At 38.6% G+C, this 27068-nt stretch overlaps 1 protein-coding gene across 1 annotated transcript in view; it reads left to right on the top strand.

Moving 5' to 3' along the window:
- The first annotated feature begins 1978 nt into the window (after window positions 1-1978).
- Window positions 1979-27068, top strand: part of LOC127453017 (galactose-3-O-sulfotransferase 3-like) — a 57184-nt gene continuing 32094 nt past the window's right edge. The window contains exon 1 of the mRNA XM_051719003.1: window positions 1979-2102. The gene's annotated coding sequence lies outside the window, so the exon portion shown is untranslated. The remainder of the gene's footprint in view (window positions 2103-27068) is intronic.

Raw genomic sequence — 27068 nt, forward strand, 5'->3', positions numbered from 1 at the left:
CCGTTTTTAGTACATCGTTGTTGTGTAAACGTACCCTTAATGACATCATGGTTAAGGGACACGTTCTGTCGTGCATTTCATCCAATAGGAGCAGAGAGTTCGATCCTTCAGAATTTCACACATAGGTGTAAAGTGAGCAAGACTTGATGGGATCTGTAGTCTGTTTGGACTCCCTTTGTTTGATTTTGGCGCCATTTGTGTTATCAGGCTTTGAGTGTTCCTACAGGCCGCAGTCAGGCTTTATGACTATGTGTAGGCCTGCCTTTGTCTCCTATCTGAGTACATGAGGCCCAACATGAAGCCCAACATGATTGATGAAACAATAAAAACTTGACAGCTAACATAGATTTTACTTACAGTACCGAAATTATAATTAATACATTCTATTAAATTACAAAACTGAAAGCATGTAAACCAATAAAAATGTTACAACCTGCCCTGACATAACCTGATTGCTGAAGCTCTGCAATTTTTGATGAGGATGAGATTTAAGAGCTGCACCGAGGGGAAGACTTTCAGCGAATAGCTTAAATTCAGTCTGTTTTTCACACAGCTATCATGTGGCTTCAGAAGACTTGGAATGTAGTGGAATACGGCGTGGAATTTAGAGTCATATGAATGATACTTTAATGGTGTTTTTTTTTTTTTTTTTTTTTTCTTGTTGGAGTATGACAGACATGGTAACTATGAACTACTGTTGTATGCAAAAAAAAACACACACACACACAAAAAAAACAGCATATAAATTTGGAACAACATGATGGTGCAGGGCCAGATTAACCCTACAGGCAAGAGGACAGGGGGCACAATGCAAACGTTTTTAACTCTTGACTCTTGCTTTTAAATTAACACGTTTTCTTTATTCTGTTGTACATTTTTGTCTAAAATGCTGCTGAAGCGGCACATAAATACCACTGTCACGTGGTACCTGTTACTTTTGTCAGCTCTGTTTGGGATTGAACCAGTCACAGTTGTTTGTAATTACTGGATAAGGATTTTTCAAAACGATTGTATGGAGATTGTATCTCAAGTACAAATCCTTGGAAGTAGCAGATTCAAAATTACTTTTAACGAGACATAAAATATCCTGATTTGAACGCAGCTCAGTAAATGATTCAGCTTTCTGCTCTGAGCTGTCAAGCACCCTGTGGCAGAAGAAAACATTGTGTTTCATAGAAAACAGTTCTTAGCTGACAACATTTGCAATTTGGTGGTAATGCACTTCAAGCTGGTTTGCCAACCACCATTAAATAGAAGAAGAAGAAGAAGAAGATCTGCAATTTATGTCAGTTCCTTGCACAAAGTAAGGTATAGTATGACTTGGAATATGCAGCACCAGTCATATGGACTGATTCTCTTTCATTGTATGGAAAAAGCAGCTTGGGCATTCTGCTAAACATCTCCTTGTGTGCCACGGAAGATTAAAAAAAAAAAAAAAAATTATAATTCTTGAACAAATGATATAACAGGTTTCACTTGTTTAAATGTAACAGAATAGATTGAAGGTGTAGCCATTCTCCAGCGATTTTGTACTTTTGTGCTCCAGTTCTATATCTGTTCATTTTGTATCGTATACTTATAACCTACAGTTTTGCGTAGGCCTGTGTTACCATTCGTAACTAGTAGGCTACTAGTAAATGAAAAAAAGTGCAATATGAGTGCATTAGTGTGAACTACTTAAACGAAAACACAAACTTAAAACATATAACATATAATAATAGGTGGTTTATGGCAGGCGAATTGTATTAATTAACTTGCCATCGGTGAAAAGTTATATTTGGTCCCTGCTTAGCACTCCACCTCTTAGTTCGTGCACCTTCAGCGCGCGTGCGTCGTGAATGAAAGCGGTTGCGAGAGGCGGCGCGATATCGTCGCGTGTAGCACTGATGACAGACAGACAGCAATAGCAGCGGCGACCGATGCGCAGATATCCTGCAACCGAAATGACCTACCGAACACCTCAGCGTCACTTGCGTTTCGCATCTGTATTCTAAGCACATATAACCACAAAAGAGAGGATTTAAAGCGTTTCGGGTTTATTATTTCACTGCGGAAAACAAAACTACTTCATCATTCATTCGCGCCGGCGTGAGATGACAAAGGTGGGTGCGAATATAATCTGTTGTCGTAGTGCTTTATCACTATCAGTGGCCTGGATTTAGAGGTGTATCCACACCTGTCCTTTATCATATCCTGATACATTTACTTGCATTTGTTTTCATGCGTGTGTGAATAAGGGGTCACCGGTGCGTTTGTTAAGCGCATCGGCGTTCCCTCGTGCACTTCACTGATTTTAATGATCATTAACTGATAAATGGATATTGATCAAAGGAATGCATTGTTTTAACCGTTGAGTGGATTGACTATGTGTGTTGAATGTGTGTGCGTCAGGTTTTAGCAACAGTTTTACCTGTGATTATGAATTTGGCAGTCAGACCTCTCGCCGGATTTATTCAGTCTTTCTACGTTTGGTTGTCTGACCGCATATTGTGGATTAGAATGAATGTAATGATTTTTGATCCATCTTTATGACCATGATACAAGCTTAGAAATGCTCCTTTGCAATGAACGCAGCTGTTTTTACGAAGTGCGCAAACCTTTACAATCTGAAAGGTTTGGCCCGTGTAGCGTCGAGATGCTTTTATTTTGCAAATTGGCTTACGAATTCAGAGTAAAAATGTGCATGTTGTGTTCAGTTTTATTTTGAGACACGTGTATTCTTTGTGTTGAAGTTCAATGCAAATTTTCTGACAGATTCACAGCAAATGCCAGTTAAAGCTGTTTAAGTGTATTTGAAGAGTTAAATATTAAACGTGTTTTTACAAGAGCAGCGGAGTGGCTGAAAATGAGGCTGGAGAATGTATAGTGAAAGAGATATTAAATCACAGTACATAAATTAAACATTTAAGTGGCTTCATATACAGTATGACTCGAGCCCTCTGCCAGTCGGATTTAGATAGACCACCACGTTCAATAGTCTGACCTCTTCTGGTGGATTTGAATGAATATAATGGTGTTTGATCAATTTTTCATGTGAAACCAGCTAAAAAGTTCTGTGTGCATTGAAGATAGGCAAAGTACCTTCAACCTAAAAAAAGAAAAAAAAAAAAAACAGTTTGCATGTTCAATGCAAATTGTCCAACAAATTCTTAGTAAATGCAGATATAAAGCTGTTGTTATTGTTTCAGTGTGTTTAAAAAGAGGTTATGTGGTTTAGAACAACCTTTAAAAAAATACAGTGATATTGTTTTTTTTAAACCACACACACACAAAAAAAGTTATGGTCCTGTTAGCACCAAATTCTCAACCAGTATAATCCTCAGCCAATCAGGAACTACCCCCATGTTTGATGGTCTGACCACATCTGGTGGATTTAAATGAATATAATGGCATCTAATCCATTTTTAATGCAAAACAAGCTTAAAAATGCCCCTTTGCATTGAAGATAGTTGAAGTGTGCAAACCTTAAACCTACAAGAAATTTGCAAGTTCAATGCAAATCGTCCAGCAAATTCAAAGTAAATGCAGATTTGCTGTTATTATTGTTTGTGTGTTTAAAGACATTATATGGTTTAAAAAATACTTTGCAATTACAGTAATATTGCTGAAATTGAAGCTATTATTTTATAAAGATATTATATGACAAAAAACTAAATTCCATATGGGAAAAGTAGTGTTAGCCTCAAGCTCTCAGTTAAAAATGCTCTTTTGCATTTAAAGCTGTAGGATAGGTGAAGTGAGCAAATAATCAAGGTTTGTGTGATGTTAAGAAGCTTGTACTTTTCATTCTAAACTTCAGTGCAACTTGTAATATTTAATGCTATATATATATATATATATATATATATATATTTATTTATTATTTTTACATAAAAACAAATTTGTTTTTCAAAGAATGGATCAGAACTGTCACTGTGATTTAAAAGTCAAATGACAGTAAATATTAACACCAACATGAAGCACTTCAGGCATGTGGTGCAAAAATGTTTGCTTCATATTTTCTCTTTTTCTCTCTCTCTCTGTCTCTCTCTCTCTCTCTCTCTCTCTCTCTCTCTCTCTCTCTCTCTCTCTCTCTCTCTTTGTCCTACTGTTTTTCTAACACGATCACACATTATTCATCTTAATGTTCATTACAACATGTATTGTAGTTTAAGTTTCTAAGATGAAATGAAGAGGAACCTGTTTTTAGGAAACACCATAGAGAAAGCATCCTAAATGCAGACACAGTGTAAATAAAGTTTACAAAATGTATACATTTATAATATATATTTGAAAATATGATTACTTGTATTTATAAATATTTATTGATACAAACTTGTTTGTGTTTTAATTTAAAAAACTAAAAACTGTTTAACATTTAACTGACAATTCACATCATATAACATACAATACATAATGAAAGGAGTAGTTTACCCAGAATTATTTTATTTTTGTATTTTTTTTTACGATTACACAAAAGAAAAATTTAGAAAAAGTAATATTCTCAAGTGCTTTTTATGGTAATTTAAAAAAAAAAAAATTTTAGTTTTTTTTTTTTTTTAGCTTGACAGCTCCGATTCACCATTCACTTTCTTTAAAATGAAAAAAAGTTGTGTGACGATTTAAAAAAAAAAAAAATTATAATATTTTGTGTTCCACAGAAGAAAGAAAGTCATACAGGTTTTTTTGGGGTAACTTATAAGGGATATTAAAACACAACTAGAGCAACTTGATCTCCAGTGCTTAAAGCAGGACTGTAATCTCGGTAACTCCTGACAGATGCAAGTTACCAGCCCAGACTTATGACCCATTAGGCGACATAGGCGAGCGCTTAGGGTGGCATAACTTTAAAAGTACCAAAACTTACCAAGCCAATATCATGTTTTTTGGACATGGTCCTTTGAGTTGCCTACCATATAAATACCATAATATATTATAAAATGACCAAGCTTTTACCATATTGTACCATCACTGTACCATGATACTGCCACAGCAGGCTTTTGAGAAAGATTACTTTGATAAACTTCATCTTGTGCTGTGTAATGTGAAAAGGTATCTAAGTTTTTAGTCCATAGTTTCATTAATGCTACACAATATACAGTATGTAGGGTACTTAAGAAAATGTTCAAATGATGCTCCTAAAATAACCAGAAATTAATGCTTTGGTGCAGTTTTTGCAAAAAAATAAAGTAAAATCTCCGGGGGGAGCATGTCCCCAGACCCCCTTACAACATCATGGGACAATAGACTGTGTACTTGATGGGTCCCAGACTCCCCAGTAATGATGAAAGCCTGTAAATGTCCCTGCTGTGAAACATACTGTACAATGTGCATAGATTTGCTTTTTTTCTTTTATTTAATTATTGAACATCTTAGACCACTTGGTTTAGTTTTCGTGCACTTTACATTAAGTTTATTTCTATATATGGTGATACCAATATATGATGCCTACTTAAGAGGCCATAACATGTTTCTTCCCAACATTGTTTTTACTAGGGGGGGATGGGTGGTACTGGAGGGTCTTGCCTAGGGTGCCAAATGGGGTAGGACTGGCACTGCTTATGACCAAATATCTTGAACCAAAACGTTACTGTCATCAGGAGTCAGTGTTAGATTTTTTTTTTTTGTTACGTTTAATATTTAGGGTTAGGGGTTGCTTGCCTTACCAAGGACCACTAATAATAATAAAACAAACTTGTAATGGTTTGTATCAACAGAAATATTTACCAGTAGGCCTATAGGTAGCCTTGAAATGCATTCTGAGTGGTTAATCAATTAATTAACAAAATTGCTTTGGCTATCAGACCACATATAATTAAAATCTTAGTACTAAAATATCACATTACTGATAGTAATTTATCTTGAAACAGCTTTGTTGTTGACTATAGCAGGAACATCTGAACGTCACTCTCCCTGAAAGTCAATAGGAGAAAATGTGTTCTGCTAAGATCAATTACATGATTCTGTTACATTATTAATAGACCCTTCAACTGGCCCTAATCCAGTGTAACTGTGCAAAGTACAGCTGATCCATAAAATGTATTATACTGGATTTTTATCTTAACTTTACACACATCAGGTTATGTATTTAAGCTTTGAGTATCTCTGTGAATATTTTTAGGCTGTGTCATTTGTATATATTTCTGTATGTGTTCTGGGCACTTGAGAAGGAAAGGTGAGACACTGAGACGGTCTACAGACGCATCTGGTTGCTCGTCCGCTCTCTTGTTTCTACTGCGGTGGTATGTGTTGGCATTTAAAGTGGGAATCTGATTAGATCGCTTATGATTAAATATTTACTGGTGGGTTCTTTGTTGCCGCAGCGAAAAGTAAAAGCTGGAAGGAAGTGGTGTGTGTGTGTGTGTGTGTGTGTGTGTGTGTGTGTGTGTGTGTGCTTGCATATTTGTGTCTACTTGTGTGTCTCGACTAATTTACTGCACACATTAAATGGACCATCTTCTTTCTGCATCACTTCATCATGACTCTTGTATTAATTTCCCTCCTCTGAGTCAGCTTGCTTCATTTGTGTTCCTTTTCATTTGTCTCATCGCTCTTCCACTCATTTATTGATGTTCTGTTTTTGTTATCTCATGCAGTTGCATGGCTATTAAAAACAATAGCCTTTATCTTGTCTTCATAATGCGATGGTTGCTTTGGCATGCGATTCTTGTGTCCTTACCATGTGGATAAAGGTTAATCATGCGTTGGAATTGTTAAAACAATTGAAAAAAAAGCGTGAAAAGCATAGTGGAGATATTAAGCCACAAAGACCTTTAATGACCCATTGAAGATATGAATTTGAAAACCGGTCTTAAAAGATGTGACGTCCTAATGTGTGTGGTTGGAGATGTGCCATTGTTATTACAGTTTTTCTCAATTGCTAAACCTGTAACACACTTCTCAAAACTATAACCATACAATCAAAACTGCAAACTCAACCTCAAACTTTTAGGACAAAATCAAACACTCTATACAAAATTGTATTATCTTTAAACTAATGAAAACTTTCCCTTCAAATGACTCACAAAATCACGAAATACACAGATACACTGAACATTTATTACACACTGAGATATTTTAAAAACGATAAAATAACAATAACTTCAGTAAATTAAATAATATAACAAATAACACATTAAAAAATGTATGCAATTAATCATGCCCCCTGATGTGTACATCAATTCTGTAATAAAAGTACGGATTTTCTTACCATATGAACCGCAAGTGGGCGGAGAGATTTTCCGATGTTCATTATGTACGTGAAGCAGTTGTAGAGGCAATGTCAGCAAGCAATATCACTGGCTTTTTCAAGCTTGAAGTACATCTGTTTTTGCGAGCCGTGTGAATAGTTGGTAGCACGCCTCAACAAACCTCACAAGCAGGGCAGCCACAGAATGACAACCGCTCACTGAGGAAGCACAACAGGTGGGCGAAACACAACAGAATACAGGAATCTTGAGACGTGATTTTCAAAGTTTCCACTACATTTAACTTGAGACAGCGGCCTAAAAATGCGGCGTTTATGATGATGAATACCAGTGAGACACTCCAAATACATCCAGAACGATCCAGTGCTGGTCGGACCAATCAGACTCTACGCTACAAGACTGGGAGATGTTCCGGTCTGCCTCTGATGATGACATCGAGCTTTACGCTGATAGCGTAACGTGTTTCATCAGAAAGTGCATAGAGGACGTCGTTCCGACCAGAAAAATTCAGATCTATCCGAATCAGAAACCTTGGATTAATAGCGACGTTCACGCGGCACTTGATGCGCGGACCTCCACTTTTAATTCCGGGAATGCGGAGGAGCATAAACAAGCCAGTACAGCAAAACGTGATCAGATCAGCAAAACTTCAGTACAGGAACAAGATTGAAGGACAGTTTAACACCACCAACTCTAGAAGCATGTGGCAGGGAATTAACATCATCACGGACTTTAAAGGGAATAAAAACTCCGCCGTGAACACCGCTGCCTCTCTCATGGATGAGCTAAATACTTTTTATGCTCGTTTTGAGGGAAATAACACTGCCCTCGCAGAGAGGGCTCTCGCGGCCGAAGCTACAGTGGTTAGTTCACTCTCCGTCGCGTATGTAACCCGATCCTTCCGACGGGTGAATATCCGCAAAGCCGCGGGTCCAGACGGCATTCCGGGCCGCGTCATCAGAGCGTGCGCGAACCAAACTGGCTGGTGTTTTTACGGACATTTTCAACCTTTCCCTCTCTTTGTCTGTAGTTCCCACATGCTTTAAAATGTCCACCATTGTGCCTGTTCCAAAGCAATCCAAAATAACTTGCTTAAATCCTGTTGCTCTGACCCCCATCATCAGGAAATGCTTTGAGAGACTAATCGGAGATTACATCTGCTCTGTGCTGCCTCCCTCACTAGACCCATTGCAGTTTGCTTACCGCAACAACCACTCCACTGATGATGCCATTGCATCTACAATACACACTGCTCTCTCCCACCTGGAAAAAAAGAACACTTATGTGAGAATGTTGTTTGTAGACTACAGCTCAGCATTCAACACCATAGTGCCTTCCAAGCTTGATGAGAAACTCCGGGCTCTGGGATTAAACGGCTCGCTGTGCAGCTGGATTCTGGACTTCCTGTCAAGCAGATGCCAGGTGGTTAGAATAGGCAGCAACATCTCCTCATCACTGACCCTCAACACTGGAGCCCCGCAGGGCTGTGTTCTCAGCCCACTCCTGTATTCCCTATATACACATGACTGTGTGGCAACATACAGCTCCAATGCCATCATTAAGTTTGCTGATGATACGACGGTGGTAGGTTTGATCACTGACAATGATGAAACAGCCTACAGAGAGGAGGTGCACACTCTGGCACACTGGTGTCAGGAGCACAACCTCTCCCTCAATGTCAGTAATACAAAGGAGCTTGTGGTGGACTTCAGGAGAAGAGATAGAGAACACAGTCCCATCACCATCAATGGAGCATCAGTGGAGAGAGTCAGCAGCTTCAAGTTCTTGGGAGTCCACATCACTGAGAAACTAACATGGTCCATCCACACTGAAGCCATTGTGAAGAAGGCTCATCAGTGCCTCTTCTTCCAGAGACAGCTGAGGAAGTTTGGAATGAACCGCCACATCCTCACATGGTTCTACACCTGCACTGTAGAGAGCATCCTGACTGGCTGCATCTCCGCCTGGTACGGCAATAACACCGCCCACAACCGCAAAGCACTGCAAAGGATGGTGCGAACTGCCAGACACATCATCGGAGGTGAGCTTCCCTCCCTCCTGGACATCTATACCAGTCGGTGTGTGTAAAAAGCTCAGAGGGTCATCAGAGACTCCAGCCACCCGAGCCATGGGCTGTTCTCACTGCTACCATCAGGCAGGTGGTATCGCAGCATCAGGACCCACACCAGCCGACTTCATGACAGCTTCTTCCCCCAAGCAATCAGACTTTTGAACTCTTGATCTCCCACGATCAAAATACATCAGCACTGCACTTTATTACTCTTATATCTCACACCGGACTGTCATAAATTATATTATTATTATTATATTATATTCTCTCTTAACAACACACTGGCAACTTACTATCAACCGACAGCCTGAATGTCAATACAGTACAATACAACCTACTGTACATTCTGTATATACTATATATACTTTTTTATTGTATAATGTGTATTCTATATTGTGTATTGTATAATGTACATTGTATGTTATTTGTATATTGTGTTGTGTGTAATTATGTGTATATTAGATTTTAAATTGTGTTGTAAATCTGATGTTTATTGTAAACTGATGTTTATGTCTCATTACTGTCACGACTACTATGTTGCTCGGAACATCACCCAAGAATTTCACACACTATTGCACTTGTGTATATGGTTGTGTGACAATAAAAGTGATTTGATTTGATTTGATTTTGAAATGTCTGCAGATGTGCGCCATTGTATGGGACAAAGATGGCATGGTGGTAGAGTACCCCATGTTGAGCACCCACTGTTCCACCCTCTTCTCCTTCACCTCCACTTCTCCCTTTTCCTCTTACATCTCCATGTACTCCACATTTTCCTCTTCAAACTCCACCTCTCCTATTCCCTCTCCGTCTTCCTCTAACTTTTCCTCTCTCTGAATTGTTGAAATCCAATATTTCCAAAGCAAGTATACTCACATGTAGCCCATTTTAAATAATGTGAATAGTTTAGCTTAATAGTGTTCACATGGTGACAATTGAGTGATAATTGAGTTCAGGTTTTGATGACATTTGAGGGTTTTTGAATGCTGTTGCTTTCTACATGCTCACATAGTGTAGAATGCTGACTTGTATTTAGAGTTTTGAGAAAAAAAAAAAGTTTAACAGACTTTCAACTTGTGAAACAAGTTTATAGTTTTGAGAAATGAGTCTATCTTTTGGAAAATTATTTTATGGTTTAGGTTATTTGGCTCATGGAATTGATTATAGTGTCTAAGCAATTGAGAAAATCTGTAAAGTATTTGCTGAGCAGCACTGTATTGATATGCATAACATAATGGTTAGGTTTGTTCTAATGTTCACTGAGAGGTGCACATCAGGCTATGGCATAGGCTATGGCATATGGCGGATTTTCGAAGCAGAAGTATAAATCTGCCTACAATAGCCGCGTTTCCACTATCAGGCCAAATGAGGGCGTGCTAGTGTGTTCCAGAGCACAGTTGCGTTCCCACTGTCACTTCTGGGTCTTCATCGTGCCTCCTCGGGGCTTTCTTGGGGCCAATGGCCTTTGGCCTGCCGATATCCCTTTGGCCAAACAAGGCCGCCCCAAGACTGAAGCGGGTTCAATGTCAAAAGCGAAGTTTCACTGAACTTCCCAGGTTGTGTATCCAGTGCACAACGGTACAGTTTCATGAAAAAAATAAAATAAAAACAATGCGGGTACAGTTACAGTTAGTCCATTAACACGGCCAGTGGACAAAGCGGTTCCCAATTAAATTTCAGTACTTTCCATGGTTTGGTGAACTTTCATAGATGGTGTGCTGGGACATCGTCCTGCTGTTAGTGGAGAGACCACTCGGGACGCCATGGCAGTTGCAGTTGGAGAGTTGTCAACGCTAATTTATCTTGTTGTTTGCATTAGATAAAACTTGATATTCTCTAGATAACTAGATAACATAACTCAGTTTGAGCTTCCCTCTTGCTTGTAAAATGGGCAGGGTGTGTGACGTTGGCACTGCAGCGGCAGATTAAGGGTGGGTTTTTGGGCAACGCAGTGGAGTTATTGGCCAATGTTGGGAATGCAGATCAGTTTTGGTCTTGCGGCTCGAGATCTGAGGCTATTGGCCAAGGCTTGCAAGTTGATAGCCCTGGCTCGCACTGGCCCAATAGTTGAAAAGCAGCTAGTAATGATTTTTATTTTGAGCTGTTGGGTCAGATTTGGCATGAAATCGCAGGCTTGCGTCATTAGTCCTTGTCTGTCCGTAAGCCAGAACAGAAGGGTTGGCTACTGTGTTGTATGTGTGGTGGCTGGAAAAGCTATGGCTGTTGTTCAGACAGTTGTGCAGTTTAGGACAGCAGCAGCAGGACAGTCTCCAGATGGATGTTTAACCCTCTGGGGTTGACGGACGTGCCGACACGTCCTGCTGGATTTTTTCCTCATAACAGCGGAAACAACTTTTTTGGGCAGACAGATAAGATATCATTAGAGACTATAAAGGGTCTACTTTTATTTGTGTACACTCACACTAACAACAAAACCTTGTGCTTTTGTAAAATAAAGAAAATAAACAGGGTGTGCTTTCAGCCGTCTCTGTCTCCGCGAGCATCTTTCTGAAACACGTCACAAAAATTAACTGAAACGACGCAAATATTTATCACACAAACATGAAACATACGTCTAAAGAAAGCTTAAAATGTCTACTTTTAAATAAAACAATTCAAATTTAAAACAAATATTCTCCTGCAATGTAATCTGTATGAAACTAAAGAGATGTACAGTTTCTCCTGGCTCAGCTAATTATCCCTAATGTGATCACACCCACCAGAAGATTACGCTATTCATATGGTAATGTGCTGAGGCGATCAATGCAAATGGTAAATGCCCCCAACAATGCCTTAAAAAGCATCAAGTTCATTCACTTTTCTGCACGTTTGGAAGATGGCACGGTACGCAGGCGAGGAAGGAATTTTCCTCAGAAGAAGAGAGGGAATCCGACGATGAATGTTTGCATTTTGAAGAGCGACTTGATCCAGCCGAGGATACAATTCCAGATGAGTAAGTCATTTAGTTTTACTTACATAGTAGTTGACATGCTCTTTTATATAAACATGTACATATTTTACTAGTTGGACTATTTCCAGACTTACCTGCCAGGATTCAGAGTATTGAAATTTGAAATATGTCCTAATGGGCAAGTTTTAGTTACATTTAAATGTTGTTTCGGCTAAAGCAGGTATTTAAATTGTATGCTGTATGATATCAATATGATATATGATATAAATATAATATGCATGTTTAGATTATATTTTAACTAGTGTTTATGCTGCCTCATTATCATCAACGAAGCTTGTGCTTGCAAATATCTGTTCGGCTGTAAATATGCCCATATTAGAGAATCAGCATATTAGAAAGATTTCTGAAGGATCATGTGACACTGAAGACTGCAGTAATGCAGAAAATTCAGCTTTGATCACATGAATAAATTATATTTAACAATATATTCAAATAGAAAAATTATTTTAAATTGTAAAAATATTTCACAATATCACTGTTTTTGCTGTATATTGGATCAAATAAATGCAGCCTTGGTGAGCAGAAGAGACTTCTCTTAAAAACAAAAAATGTTACAGATCTAAAAACTTTTAAACGGTACTGTAGGTCTAAAGTTTTTAAGTTAAGTCTTTATGTAAAGAAAATGTATAGTCAGATTACTTTTAACTTGAACTTGATTTTGTGAATAAGCTACAAACAATACAGTCAATCATTAAGTCTCCTCACATTCATTCTCTCTCTTTGTCTCCTCAGGTGTGAATCACATCAATATTCCTGATCATCCACGCCTCCTTGCATATGGCCTTTCTTACACTAAAAGTGTCTTACAAGTTAAATGACTATATTGTTTTGTATAAATGAGTGATCAGGATGGTTTTCGCATCATTTTTGTATCAAAAACTCTAGGCTACAAGACCCAGTTCTCAAAAGTCTTGTGAACAAATATTTAGTATGTGTTATATGGCCTTATTTCAGTGACTTAAAATGTTTGTTTTTTCAAAAACCATGCATAAATGTTATTTTCTTAAAAATACAAACATGTATATACATGTTGTTCACATATTATTGTAGCCCAGTTTGTGCTGAATACAGTGTTATCAGACTTTAGCCATTAATATGTTTTTAAGCAACTGAAAAAAGCACAAATGTCAAGGCATGTCAAAACCTCTCCAGGGCCCAAAACAACCTCAGAGGTTAACTTTTAACTGTATGGGGAAGTTGTTTACATGCTGTAATGCTTGGATATGATTTCTGGTGGGGTTGTTGAAGCTTTTATTGGATGTCATGCTTTAAATGAATCAAACATTTCTCGAGGGATATTGTCTTTACTGATCGCAAAGTGTTTACCAGGTTTCATTTTCTGGTGAAGTTACTGTAACATGTTTACAAATATTTGTGACTTCTGAGTATTTTATAACTTTGCTGCAATTTCGAGGTTTGCAAGTGTATGTGTGTGTCCCTAAGTGTGTGTGCCACTGTTTTCTTTTTTCTTTTACCCCAGTCACAGAAATGCACAAGTTGTTTTATAAACTTTCATTGCCCTTTTAGCAGATAGTCTGTTTAAACATTATCTATTCACCGTGTTGCATGCCCGAGTGTTCCCGATTGGGGAATTAAGATCATTATTCAGGCGTGCCAGTGTACAGTGCTCATTATACGGGGTCTCATCACTCCATTCAGTAAGATATCCCTGTTTTGTTGGTCGCTCTTCGCTCTAAATCACGTAGCAGGCGAATTCCAATACAAGGTATCATCCCTATGCCCTACTCCCTACGAAAGACAGAGCTCATGACGTGGGCACACTGAAGGGAGCATGGCATCACAGTTTAATATAGCCTTCACTAAAGTTTTATGAAAGGGTCCTTAGTGAAATAATGAACTTATTTTGTTTGGTACAACATTTCGAGCGGTGTTCCCTACACAAGCACCTTCAAGGGCGCATTAATGGCGCTTCGGAAAATGCAGTGTTTTCTTACTCTATACGTACTTCCACATTCTCATCAGAAGCACCACTGTTGTGGCGCGCCTCTGACACCTAGCGGTAGGCTCCGCATTCCCTTATTCATCGGAATTTAATTAGCAGCGTAATGCATTTCGCCTGTATTATCAGGTCATACAGGGGGTAATTCCTGTTTTATGGCATATTTATGTTTTATTTTTCATTCAGGGATCATTAAAGTACAGAAATTTGTATCGTATGTCTTCATAAATCATTCACTTTCATCTCTGTTCAGACCATGTTTCAATTTATGGGGATCTTCAAGCATTGGAGCTTTATCAATGTTACAAATTTCAAAGCTCATGAGTTTAACAGTCATGTCAGCCTACTACAATCAGTTTAAGTATCAACGCATTTCACTACGATGCTGTTCACTTTTAATGCGCGTGGTTGGGGACGTTACATTTAGTAGCAGGTAAGTAGGTTTGGCAATCATTGGATAAAACCTGTGCCGAATCAAGCTCATTATTTTCATCTTGCTACTGTTCGTTTCTGTTCCTGCTGGTAAGTCATAGCTCCCTCCTAATGCTTTTGTTACTATGTTGCCAAATGCTTTATTGATTTTAAAGTTATCAATGTTTTCATTTTTTGCTCCACTCAATGTGTGTGTGTGTGTATATATATATATATATATATATATATATATATATATATATATATATATATAAAAAATAAATATTAAAAAAACATTATGCATTCAGGGCAGCTCTCAGCAGCAGCAGGCAGTAGGATTCGCTCCTCTGGACATCACCATGCCGGATAGGTGTTCTCGCAGCAGATACCGAAATTCAGTCCACTGGAGCTGCATATCATGGACCATGCATGGTCTGCTGGTTTTACGGGCAAAAAACAAAAACAAAGGAAGATATCAAAATCATGCCCATTCACTAGCCCCTCTTCAGTGTCAGATGGCAGTCAAAATTTTACTTTGCTGTCTGACTCACTTTCGGGTGCAGAAGTAGACCTCACATTTTAACTCTCTATCGGAAGGCCTATGCTGGATCCTTCTCAATCACTTTAAGCTCCCCTTCGTACTACACATGCTCGACGATTTCCTCTTCATCGATCACCCCGCTGCCCACACCCCTATTTTGGATGTGCTAATCGAGATTTTTCACAAGTTGGGTGTTCCCCTCAAGTGAAAAAAACCACGGGCCCTGCCACGTCTCTCGAATTTCTCTGCATCATGCTCGATTCTCTAAACATGCAAGCTTCCCTGCCTAAACTCGAAAGGATCAGGTCTATTTGCATGTTGTTCTCCGATCAGTTTCCGTATCAAAACGCGATCTCCTGTCCCTATTAGGCCACCTCAATGTGCATCATTCCTCAAGGCCGCTCCTTCGTTTCCCACCTCCTCACACTAGCCCATTCTGTAGACAACCTCTCCGACATCATATCAATCGATGACTGCTGCTGCTTGGACCTCCTCTTCTGGTCACAAATATTAAATCACTGGAATGGCATTTCCTTTTTTCACAATGAAAAACCCGAATCTCCGGATGACATGTCCCTTTTCACAGATGCGGCTCCCTCCGTAGGATTCGGGGGATATTTTCAAGGATCATGGTTCACAGGGAAATGGCCAGATGAATTTCTCAATATAGCTTCCAACGCTCCCTCGTCCGCTCTCTTTGAAATTGATCCCATCATCATGGTCAGCGTTATATGGGGTTCCCTTTGGACACGCAAATGCATCGTAGTTTTGCGACAGTTCCGCAGTCGTCACCATAATCAGTAAAGGCCAGTCCTCCTCTAGCCTTATCAGGTCCCTTATGAGACGTCTGTCATGGCAGAGCATTTCCTGCAACTTCATTATCTCAGCCGGACACATTCCTGGGTTTTTCAATGTAATCACTGACTCCCTCTCTCGTTTTTGCTTCCAGGAGTTCCACAGACTATGCCCCTCTGCCAGCAAAAAACCCATTCCCTGCCTACTCCTCTCAGACCTCCTGCTGGATTAAGCCCCTTCTTACTACCCCATTTAAATTACTCTACAACTCTCATGCAGAAAGGACTTGCCCTGTCCACACTCACTTCCTACAACTCCGCCTGGGCCCACTATTCCTCCTCCTGCTAATTAAACGGTACTCCTCTATTTCCCGTTCTGATCTCCACAGCGTGCGTGTTCATTTCTTTTTGCTTTCACACAACATCTCAAATTTCCATCTATCAACAAAATGGTAGCCGGCATTCAGTTTCATGCCAGATGCCACTCTTCTGACACCCCCAGCATCTTCTCCAATCCCTCCATTCGACTGCTGCTTAAAGGAGTCCAAAAATCCTGCCCCTTCCTCCCCGACAAGATGTTATCTATCACCTTAGACATCCTTCACCTCATGATTTCTTCACTCAGATCAGGTCTCTTCACAGATTATATTGATATTCTTTTAGAAGCAGCCTTCCTTTTAGCTTTTTATGGGTTTATGAGGAACAGAGAATTCATTACTAACTCTCTCTCCTTTTCGCCTTCTTCCTTTTCCGACATTTTCTTTTCCCCAAATTTTTTCTCCCTTTTTTCAAACACTCGAAATCAGACCAATCCGGGCACGGCCAGAAAATAACCATTTAAATAATGTCTAGCCCCTTTTGCCCCTTCACCTCTATGGTTAAATACCTGCAAACTCATTCACATTTTGCTGCCGACTCTCCCCTATTCATCACTCCATCCCTAGCCCCCATGTCGTGCTACTGGTTCAGAAACCAACTCACCGCTACCCTAAAACATTGTGGTCTCTCCCCTCATGTCTTCTCGGGGCACTCATTTTGCATCGGAACAGCTACTACTGCCGCTCTTCGAGGTATAACAGAGTCCACTATCAAGATGCTCGGCCACTTGTCTTCCTCATCCTACCTGAAATATATTTGACCCAACACCCAAATCATCAAACAAGCTCAACTCTCCATCAGCCGTAAGTTTTCATACCTATCTGGTGGTGGTTGGTGGCTCTCTCTCATCACATCTTTCCCTACACAATGATTCAATTCAAGCACGTCCATCGTTTGGCAAGGATAACGCATAACTATGTCTACCCTCCTCGCCAGGGCTTCCATAATCTCAAGCATGGTTTCCTTTGCATAGGTACTGCACAAGCCAGTTTGCCCTCGCTGGAAAGCTCACACCATCATGGGACATCTTTCAACAAGGGTATTGCATGACAACATCGCCATTATCGTATGGCTTTATGCATGCTGTTCACCTTTGGCAAACATAACCATTAAACAATGGCCACCCTCGTTGGAGGGTTCGAGCCTCATGGGATATCTTTCAACGAATGGTATTGCATGCAACGTCACTATTATCGTATGGCTTTACACATGTTCACCTTTCGGCAAAGATAACCATAAAAAATGTCCGCTCTCGTCAGAGGGTTCATAATCAAATGTTGTTTTCTTTCAACGAAAGGTATTGCACGCAACGTTGCCATTATCATATGGCTTTACGCTACATTGTACATATTTCGGCAAAGATCTCTCAAACAACGCTGCCCTCGTCGGAGGGTTTCATAATCAAATGTTGTTTATCTTTCAACAAAGATACTGCACAACAATGCTGGCCCAATGTAGGGCCTCATACCATGTTGTTCATCTTTGGCAAAGATTCTGCACAGCCAGGGGCTCCTCAATGGTGGGCCCAAAATCGCACTCAAGGACAAGGACAAAATCAAACTCAAGGAAAAAAAAAACACTGTTATAAAGCCATCAGTAATACGCAAGCGCAGCTTTTTCTATTGCAAAGGTATTGCACAACCATGCCAGAGATATTGCGTATTTCATGTCAAATCTAGGTGTTCACATCTCTCTTTTTTTTTTTTTTTCTTCTCCAGAATGAACGCCTAACACGAGACCTGGTTTATACCTGACTGGATCTTCTCTTTTGGGGGTAGTATTTTACTTTCTCTCTTTTGGGGTAGGCTCCTCGCCCCTGTCTCCTATCTCCGGCAGGATATGACGGTTCCGAGTACAACTTCTTAAGACTGCCAGACGGGGCTTACGCCAAAGAGAGACATTACATTTCTGTTTTATATTCATCAAATAAATGTCATCTTAAATTTCACTCAAGTCTGTGAGTCTTCCTGATTGAAATGAATTCTATTACCTCGCTCTCCTAATATATTAAATAGAGCTATAGCCTTTAAATAGTAGGCTATATAAATAAGGCTATATATATATATGTGATGCTTCAATATGGCTTTATTTGGTCTTTTCTGAATAGAATAGGCCAATACTGTAATGTCAACATAAAAAAGCTAGATACTCAATTTAAAAGGGTATTTACTAGTAGTGCTAGTCAGTGTGGTTGTCTGCATTTGGCCACAAGTTCTCATCTACATCACATTGAATTTGTTCTCTGATGATACACCTTGGGAAGACCTCTTACCTTGGGTCTTCCTCTCAATTGTCTTTCTCTTCCTCATCCTACCAGTCTACCTGCTCTGTCAGCCATGTTTGCATAACACAATCATTACAAAGTTGGCAGCTAAACAAAATTTAACAGTATATGGATGGTTAACATTGGAAAAAGCATAACATCTGAGTAGCTCATAAGATAATTAGATTTTACTAATCATTTAAAAAAAAAAAACTTTTTTTTTTTACACAGAGTATTCTTCAAAATGAATTTCTAGTAGAAATACAGCATACTGCTGTCTAATTCGGTTTAATTTAATATTTGAACATTTATCAGTTTTGAAAACAGTATAAAATAGTATGAAAAATTGGCTGTAAATTCACAATGTTTTTAAAATGGTTGAGTTTGAGTGAATAAAGATTTCAATTTTAAAATGCGATCATTGAATGCATTTTGTATCAAAGCATTGACAAGATGATTCACAGATCAGTCCACAGATGCTGATGTTGTGTTGATAGTATATATTTTCAAAACACTTCATATTACGTATTGTAAAAAAAAAACAAAAAACAATTAAATAGATCTTTTGTTTAAACAACTGTTAATAGTAGAGACCTGAATACACAAACAAAGAGCAGTATGAAAAATATGCTACATGGACGGCTAGATTCGCTCCTCCCATGAACATTCACGGGGGAGAATGTGATGTGCACATCATGTAATGGATTTGATTAAAACCTTTTAATTGATTGGCAGCCCTAGTTTTTTTTTTTTTTATTGGTAAGTAATGGTTAGGTATAGGTTTAGTGGTTGGGCTGGGATTAGCGGTTGTTATATAGTAGTATATTGTAACTCAGATTATTGTCACTGTACATTTATCTGCTCGTTACGTTTTTTTATGTTGTTGAAAAGTTGTTAGTTTTAGAGGCAGGTGTAAGAGATCTGAACAATAGAAAATATTTAACTATTTTTATAATAGGCTGTAAATTATTAACATTTTTATGTTTCTAAAGCTTTAAATGCTTAATATTTGTTTTAGATGCTGTCAATACGTATATATTGTACATATCAGCATCTATCCAAATGCACAAAAATGTACGTTTAATTAAATTAGAGCTGTCAAAATGTATGAGCATTTACCATTATATACCATTATTAATAAAGTATTAAACAGTAATAACACTGGTTGGAGTAGGGCGGAACCTTTGCGATGTGTCCACCTGGAGTCATCACACTGATGCACACGCCACAAACACACACTACAGCAATTCCATGTCAATGATCAAGTGATGGAGAAAGGACCTCTTAACGCTATTTGTTGTACAAAACAAGTCCAGATGGGACTTGTGATAGAAATCAAGTACTTTGTAGCCTCTATAAGGCGCAATTTGATTACCACAGAAGCAGGTCAATTCTTAACTAAAACCAAAAAAGCAGAATGAGACATTGTCTGCAAGCGCTTTTCATGTGAAGATGAAAGTGGCGCTTCGTGCTAGCATTGACGCCCTGATGTGAATCGTTAAAGTGGCTTCACGATTGCTGTGGCAAAGCAGATAATATTGTGGAGGATGAGAGTTTTGCAATGAATATGCAACCTAGTTCTTTTAATTAGTCAACCTCCCACTTAGGCTTTGGGAAACATTTAATTGAATTGGTGCTCTTTTGGAGTTTTTCTATCTTTATACTGTGGAAGTCTTTTAAATAACATGTTACATATTGTTTAGTTTTCTTTCCTAAGAAGGGAATAAATGCATTTTGAAGAAAAAGTAGCATATATAGAGTATATACTGAAAGCCACCTTTACTTCTCTCCAAGTGAAGATAATCTATGGAGACTAGTTTGGGAGTAAAGTGGTAGTACTGCTTCCCATGGGAGCCCTCAGGTTATGGGTTTGTTTTGCTTTATGCATGCATATCTTCTGGTAACATGATCTTCAATGTCCCTTTTCATGTATGACCAACAAAATCACTTTCAGGCCAGATGTATCACCCTATCTGTGCCTACGTGACCCATGTCATCATTAAGATGCTCTAGGACCTTTTTCTTAAATTCAGCTGGTAAGACTAGCTGTTTCTGCATTTTCTCAATATGCAGTTTTCTGCACTTATGCAATAATCTCTTGGCTGGGCTGCATAACACTCTTTTAACTTCATTGGTGAAAGTATGATTATCTTGATTAAGTGTCGCTAGTACCTGGACTTTGAGTTAAGACAAGAGTAGTTATCCAGGCCACATCTATTTTCTTTGCTACTTAGCTTCTTTCCCAGTTTGAACAGAGTGCATCATAAGACAGCTCCTCTGAACATGAAGCTACATACTGTTCAATGTCCAAGGGACAATGAGATAGTGTGTCAGCATCAATATTCTCCTTTCCTGGTCGATACTTGATATCAAGTAATGGAAATCTGACAGTTCTCCAACCCATCGATGACCCACGGCATTAAGCCTGGCAGTACTCATCAAATAGGTCAAGGGTTTGTTGTCAAGTGTACACAGTGAAGTTAGAGGCATAAAACAGATAATCCCTGAATTTTTCACATATGGCCCACTCCAAAGCTAGGAATTCAAGCTTGCCAGAGCGAAGGTTGTAATTATTTTCAGTTGGACTAAGGGATCTTGATCCATACGCAATTACCCTTTAGCTTTCTGTTCTGTCTCTGGTAGAGAATTGCCCCTTAACCCTTCTCAGATGCATCAGTATGGAGAGTGAAGGGGAGTTAAAATCAGGATAAGCCAAAATAGGTAGATGGGTATGTACACTAGGATGGGTATGTACAAAAGTTTTGAAACACTTGACTGAAATGTTTCTCATGATCTTAAAAAACTTTTGATCTTAAGGCATATGCTTAAATGTTTGAAATTAGTTTTCTAAACAAAAATATAATTGTGCCACCATATTAATTGTTCATTATAAAACTAAAATTTAATAGAAAAAAAAAAAGGTTTTGAAATTGATGACTTGGATCAAATAATAAAGAAAAGCAGCCAATAAGTGCCCAACATAGATGGGAGCTCCTTCAATACTGTTTAAAAAGCATCCCAGGGTGATACCTCAAGAAGTTGGTTGAGAAAATGTCAAGAGTACATGTCTGCAAAATGTAGGCAAAGGGTGACTATTTTGAAGATGCTAAAATATAACACAGTTTTGATTTATTTTGGATTTTGTTTAGTCACAACATAATTCCCATAGTTACATTTATGTTATTCCATAGTTTTGATGAATTTACTATTATTCTAAAATGTGAAAAAAAACAAAAACAAATTATAATAAAGATTAAGTGTTTCAAAACTTAATAAAGATTAAGTGTTTCAAAACTTTTGACTGGTAGTGTATGTCAATCAGTATTCCAAGGGTGTTCTTGTGTTCTTCAGTCCAGAGTTCTGGATGGAAGCTGGTTACCTTTTCATTTGGATTTTCAGTTTCTTTCTATGGGCCTAATTTTGTCAAAATATTGATGTTAACTTACAGTCAATTCTAGAGAATTCCTGGATATACAGTGTGTTCTGTAGTAACTTAAGAATCCCTACGATCTTCGTACATTTCACCAATGATACTTGGTGACTTAACTCTCAAGGACAAAATGCCATTTAGATCATTGGGATCAAAGCAGACACCTTCAGCAGAAACAAGACGTCCCACATAGTGGACCTCTTTTTTTAATAACTCAAATTTCGTTGGTGTGAGTTTCACCCCATTCTGTTGCAGTGCTTTAAGGACTCTACATTTTTCAAAATGGTTTTCTACAGTCTTAGCATAGCAAAGTATATCATCAAGGTAAGGTATGCAGCAATCATCTCATAGGGAGTCCAGTATCTCTTCCATGCTTCTCTGAAGAGCAACAGGTATGATGGTCAGCCCAATGAAATCCTTACCAACTCATACAACCCCCATGGTGTGATGAAGGCCATCAGATGTCTGGATCCCTCAGCCATGAACCCTTGGTGATATGCTTTCCCTTGATCAAGGATGGAAAATCAGCTATAGCCCTCTAGCATGTCTCAGAGGTCTTGTATATGAGGTTAAGCATGTCTGTCGGATACTGTCTTTTGGTTAAGTAAACGTAATCAATACACGGTCGAAGTGAACAGTCTTTCTTCCTTGCAGTTACAACAGGAGCAGGGTATGGCTTCATGGACTTAAAAATCCATCCTCTAGCTAAGAGGTCTTTAGTATATTCCTTGTAGAGTGGAGTTGGGACTGAAGCAAATTATTTTGAATAGGTATGTCATCCATTAGCAAAATAGTCATCTGCAAGATATGAATGCATCCTATGTCATCTTTTCCATGTGCAAAGGCTCCTGATTCTTAATAAATATTTCCTTTACCTATTCCTGCTTTTCATTCTCAAAGTGACTGAGATGCCAAAGTGCTGTAGGGTTCCTTTCTTCATCTTTGGTATTAGCCAGGGAGTCTATACTGTTTACTTCCACAGCCAGTGTTTGGAACTCTGCTTGGTCTGTCAATTACTTTTGCTGACCGTCTGAATGCTCCGCAATACATTCTTCAGAGGCAGTGTGATGTTATGTATGGTGTTATTAAACCCGTTTTGGGAACCTTCCCGTGGAACTAGTACTTTTCGTCGTTTTCGCACCTTAGGAACTATAGTTCCTCGGAGCTGTTTTTGGGGGATTTTTAGCTCCTACTCTGAGTACGTACTTTGGGGGTGTAGAGGGACTGTTGGAGACTATGGGAGGTGCTGCAGCCTATGATTGGTCAAAAACCTATGATGCATAAAGCATTGAGAAAGGAGAGGAGTCCATAGCCTCCATTGTAAACAACTAGCTGCTAGCATGCTATTCAGATGATTGCGCTAATTTTACAATTCCCTCAACAGAAATAAAATAAAACCAACAAAGTATACAAAGAGGATCACCTGTTTCACTTGTGTGTGTGTGTAACTTCATCAGGAGACACACTTTGTGTTTTCATCGCATCTGTACTGTTTGCATTGTGACTATACAGAAAATAAAGTGATTTCTGGATTACTACATCAAATTTGTCCTGGGATGACAGATATAAATAATCAGATGTATATAGAGAGTGGGTAATTTAACTCTTTTATACACTAAACCATCATGAAGTGTAAAATAAACCCCAGTTATCTAGCAATACAGAATGTCATGGTAAAGGAAAGATTAGAATTGTCTAAGAATACAGTATTTGGTGAACTTGTTTTGTTTCCAAGCAACTAAAGTCATGATTTACACAATCCACAACAATCACTGTACCAAGCTATTTTGCATTAAACAGTTGAAGACGTATGCCATTTCTTAGAGGTGGAGGTAGATGGGCCCCTTTACTATAGCTGTGATAACAAAGAAAAGAAATTTACACATTGCTTTCCGGTTGCGTTTGTAAAAACTGCTGAAAACTGTCCATTACTAGCATACGTTGACTACACATGTAATTTAAAAAAGTTTGAGGGAAACTTGTATGAGTTTTCTGTAAATTCCACTGATACTATTTTAGAGAGTGGTCTAAACAATTATTTCCTTACCTGCACAACAAAAAAGAAGCAACATCGGCATCACTACTTAGGTTTTTCTCCATCATATCTTTCCACCTTGTGTATGCCCCGTTGTCTGAATCTCCCGTTGTCTCCACTGCTAAAGCATGATAATAAGTATGTTTCATTGTTCTTTTCGCTCTTCGCATTACCAAACAACACTGTGCTAACGCTGCATTTCCACTGGCATGATAGAAATCCACTCATTGCCGTTCATAACGCTAGGGAACAGCTTGCTCCGTGCTGCTGTCAATCCCATAATCCACCTCTCGAGCGTGTCGCTAGGCTTCCATAGGAACGCATTGAAAATGCTCACTCACCTTCGATCACAACGCATAGCCAAGCGTATTTACATAGACAGCAGCCAATGAGCACGAGGATTTCCTTTGATGTGTAGTGAAACACCACGGGTCATTTCATTTCAACATGGCGAAACACGTTGAAGGGGGTGACCCACACCATGTATAATAAAAACACTTTTTATAGAAAAATATTATTGAGTACAGTCTTCATCTAATGTGAGTGTACACCATTCAGATCACTCTTCACAAAAACACAATTCATTCATTAATGTGTAAAACATTTTAAATTTGCCCCAAATTACTAAATGAACCTTTAACGTGTTATTTATAATGAACTGTTAGGTAAAGTAAATACAGAAAAAAGCTTGGGCCCCCCATTGAGTTTTCATCTGGATAATCTGGCCCCTGTAAGAAAGTAGTTGAAGAGCCCTGTCATATAATATAAACCACCAAATTTATTTATTTTTAAATAAACATATTTTGTGAACAAAAGCAGTCTCAGAGAATTCTTTATTTACCAAATAATCACGTTTAATACCAACAAGGTATTAAAAAGCGCATTTTTTCCTTCCACTTTAAGCAATACTTACAGCATTCACCGTTAAAGTCCCACATCTTCCTGGGACCTGTAACATGAATAGCTACAAACAATATGTTGACAATCTTGTATTGATGCACAGACAAAAAAATCTCAAAATTATTCATTACAAACATGCCTTTTTGAGGTCTAATATTTCCCTTTTTATCCCATTTAAAACCTCAGTTGTCTCATCAAACGGTTTAACTTTGACCTCTGTGTCACAACGGAGGTAAATTTGCCACTGTTTTTCTCTGTGATTGCATTTCAAAGCAGCGTTTTTTCATGCTGTCATCTCTGTGTATTGAGAGAACGATTCGCACAGTCACTCCTTGTTTTCTTAGAAACATCAAATGTGCCTCTTTGAAAACACTGGAGGTTTGTGTGTCAGGGAACTGAAACTTGTTTTTATAAGGGCTTTTGTCAGACAACTATTAACTGTTGGTCCTTAACAAGCAGTCCACAACAGAAAGATTGGCAATATTCCGAATGGAATACTGGCATACTGGATATCTCTCGATTTACACTGTATACTGCCTAAATAGTGTGTGAAACGCTACGCTGTATTCAATTGTATGCTAGTCAAATCCACTGTTAACTTTTTTTATACCAAAGGTCATATTTCCATGGTTCCATTGAAGCACACACATTGCTGTTTTGTTAACATTTTCAAATCATGCTGGATATCATGGATCATCAGACCATTATTTTACACAAACTTTTGAAATCCATGGCAGCTCAAGAGCATGCTGTCATCAGTGCAAAAGGGAGGCATACCAGATACTAAGAAATTCTGTAATTCAAGTTTATTTTTCAATTAAACATTTCACTCAAATTCCTGTGCTGATAATATAGTTTGTAGTGGACAAAAATGCTAAATAGAAGCAATTTCACAAGTGAAATTTAACCCTGCTGTGTATATAGAACATTTGCCTACAGCAACAGTAGTGTTCTTTGCCATTCCAAACATATCCATCAAGTGTTTGTTTTTTTTCTTCAGGCATGTGACCGGGTTGCGCAGGGGACACTGAAGGATTAATTAAGCTCTCTTTTGAAAGGGGCTTGACTATAAGTCTATTACAGGTGCTCCTTCCCAGTGACTGATCCAATAACCCCATAAACATGCACACACAGACAAAAAGTCCCTCGGTTTTGCCCCCCATGGGTGAACGAAGGGCGTCTCTTGGGGCTCAGACAGCAGGATCATGAGTTTAAATCTTTAGTGGATAACATTAACGGTGCAGCAACAGCTTTAGTTAAACCCCACTGCTACCTCTTCTTCACTGATGCTGCAGTCACTTATACCACGTAACTCTTTACCTTTTAACCCTCAGGGGTCGACGGACATGCCAGCACATCCTTCTGGATTTTTTCCTCATAACAGCGGAAACAACTTAAAATACTCTGTAAATTTTGGGCATACAGATAAGTGTAAGACATCATTAGAGACTATAAAGGGTCTACTTATATTTGTGTACACTCACAATAACAACAAAACCTTGTGCTTTTGTAAAATAAAGAAAATAAACAGGGTGCGCTTTCAGCCGTCTCTGTCTCCGCAAGCATTTCTGAAACACGTCACAAAAATGAACTGGAACTCCACGAATACTTATCAGGCAAACATGAAACATATGTCTAAAGAAAGCTTAAAATGTCTACTTTTAAATAAAACAATTCAAATTTAAAACAAATATTCTCCTGCAATGTAATCTGTATGAAACTAAAGAGATGTACAGTTTCTCCTGGCTCAGCTAATTATCCCTAATGTGATCACACCCACCAGCAGAGCGCGCGGTTCATATGGTAATGTGCTGAGGCGATCAATGCAAATGGTAAACGCCCCCAACAATGCCTTAAAGCATCAAGTTCATCATCAGATTCATTCACTTTCCTGCGCGTTTGGAAGATGGCACGCTACACAAGTGAGGAAGAGTTCACATTTTCCTCGGAAGAAGAGCGGGACTCCGATGAACATTTGCATTTTGAAGAGCGACTTGATCCAGCTGAGGATACAATTTTGGATGAGTAAGTCTTTACTTACATTAGTTGACATGCTATTTTATAAAAACATGTACATATTTTATTAGTTGGACTATTTCCAGACTTGCCAGCCAGTATTCAGAGTAT

This window comes from Myxocyprinus asiaticus, chromosome 2 (genome assembly GCF_019703515.2).
Source record: "Myxocyprinus asiaticus isolate MX2 ecotype Aquarium Trade chromosome 2, UBuf_Myxa_2, whole genome shotgun sequence".
Taxonomy (NCBI): domain Eukaryota; kingdom Metazoa; phylum Chordata; class Actinopteri; order Cypriniformes; family Catostomidae; genus Myxocyprinus; species Myxocyprinus asiaticus.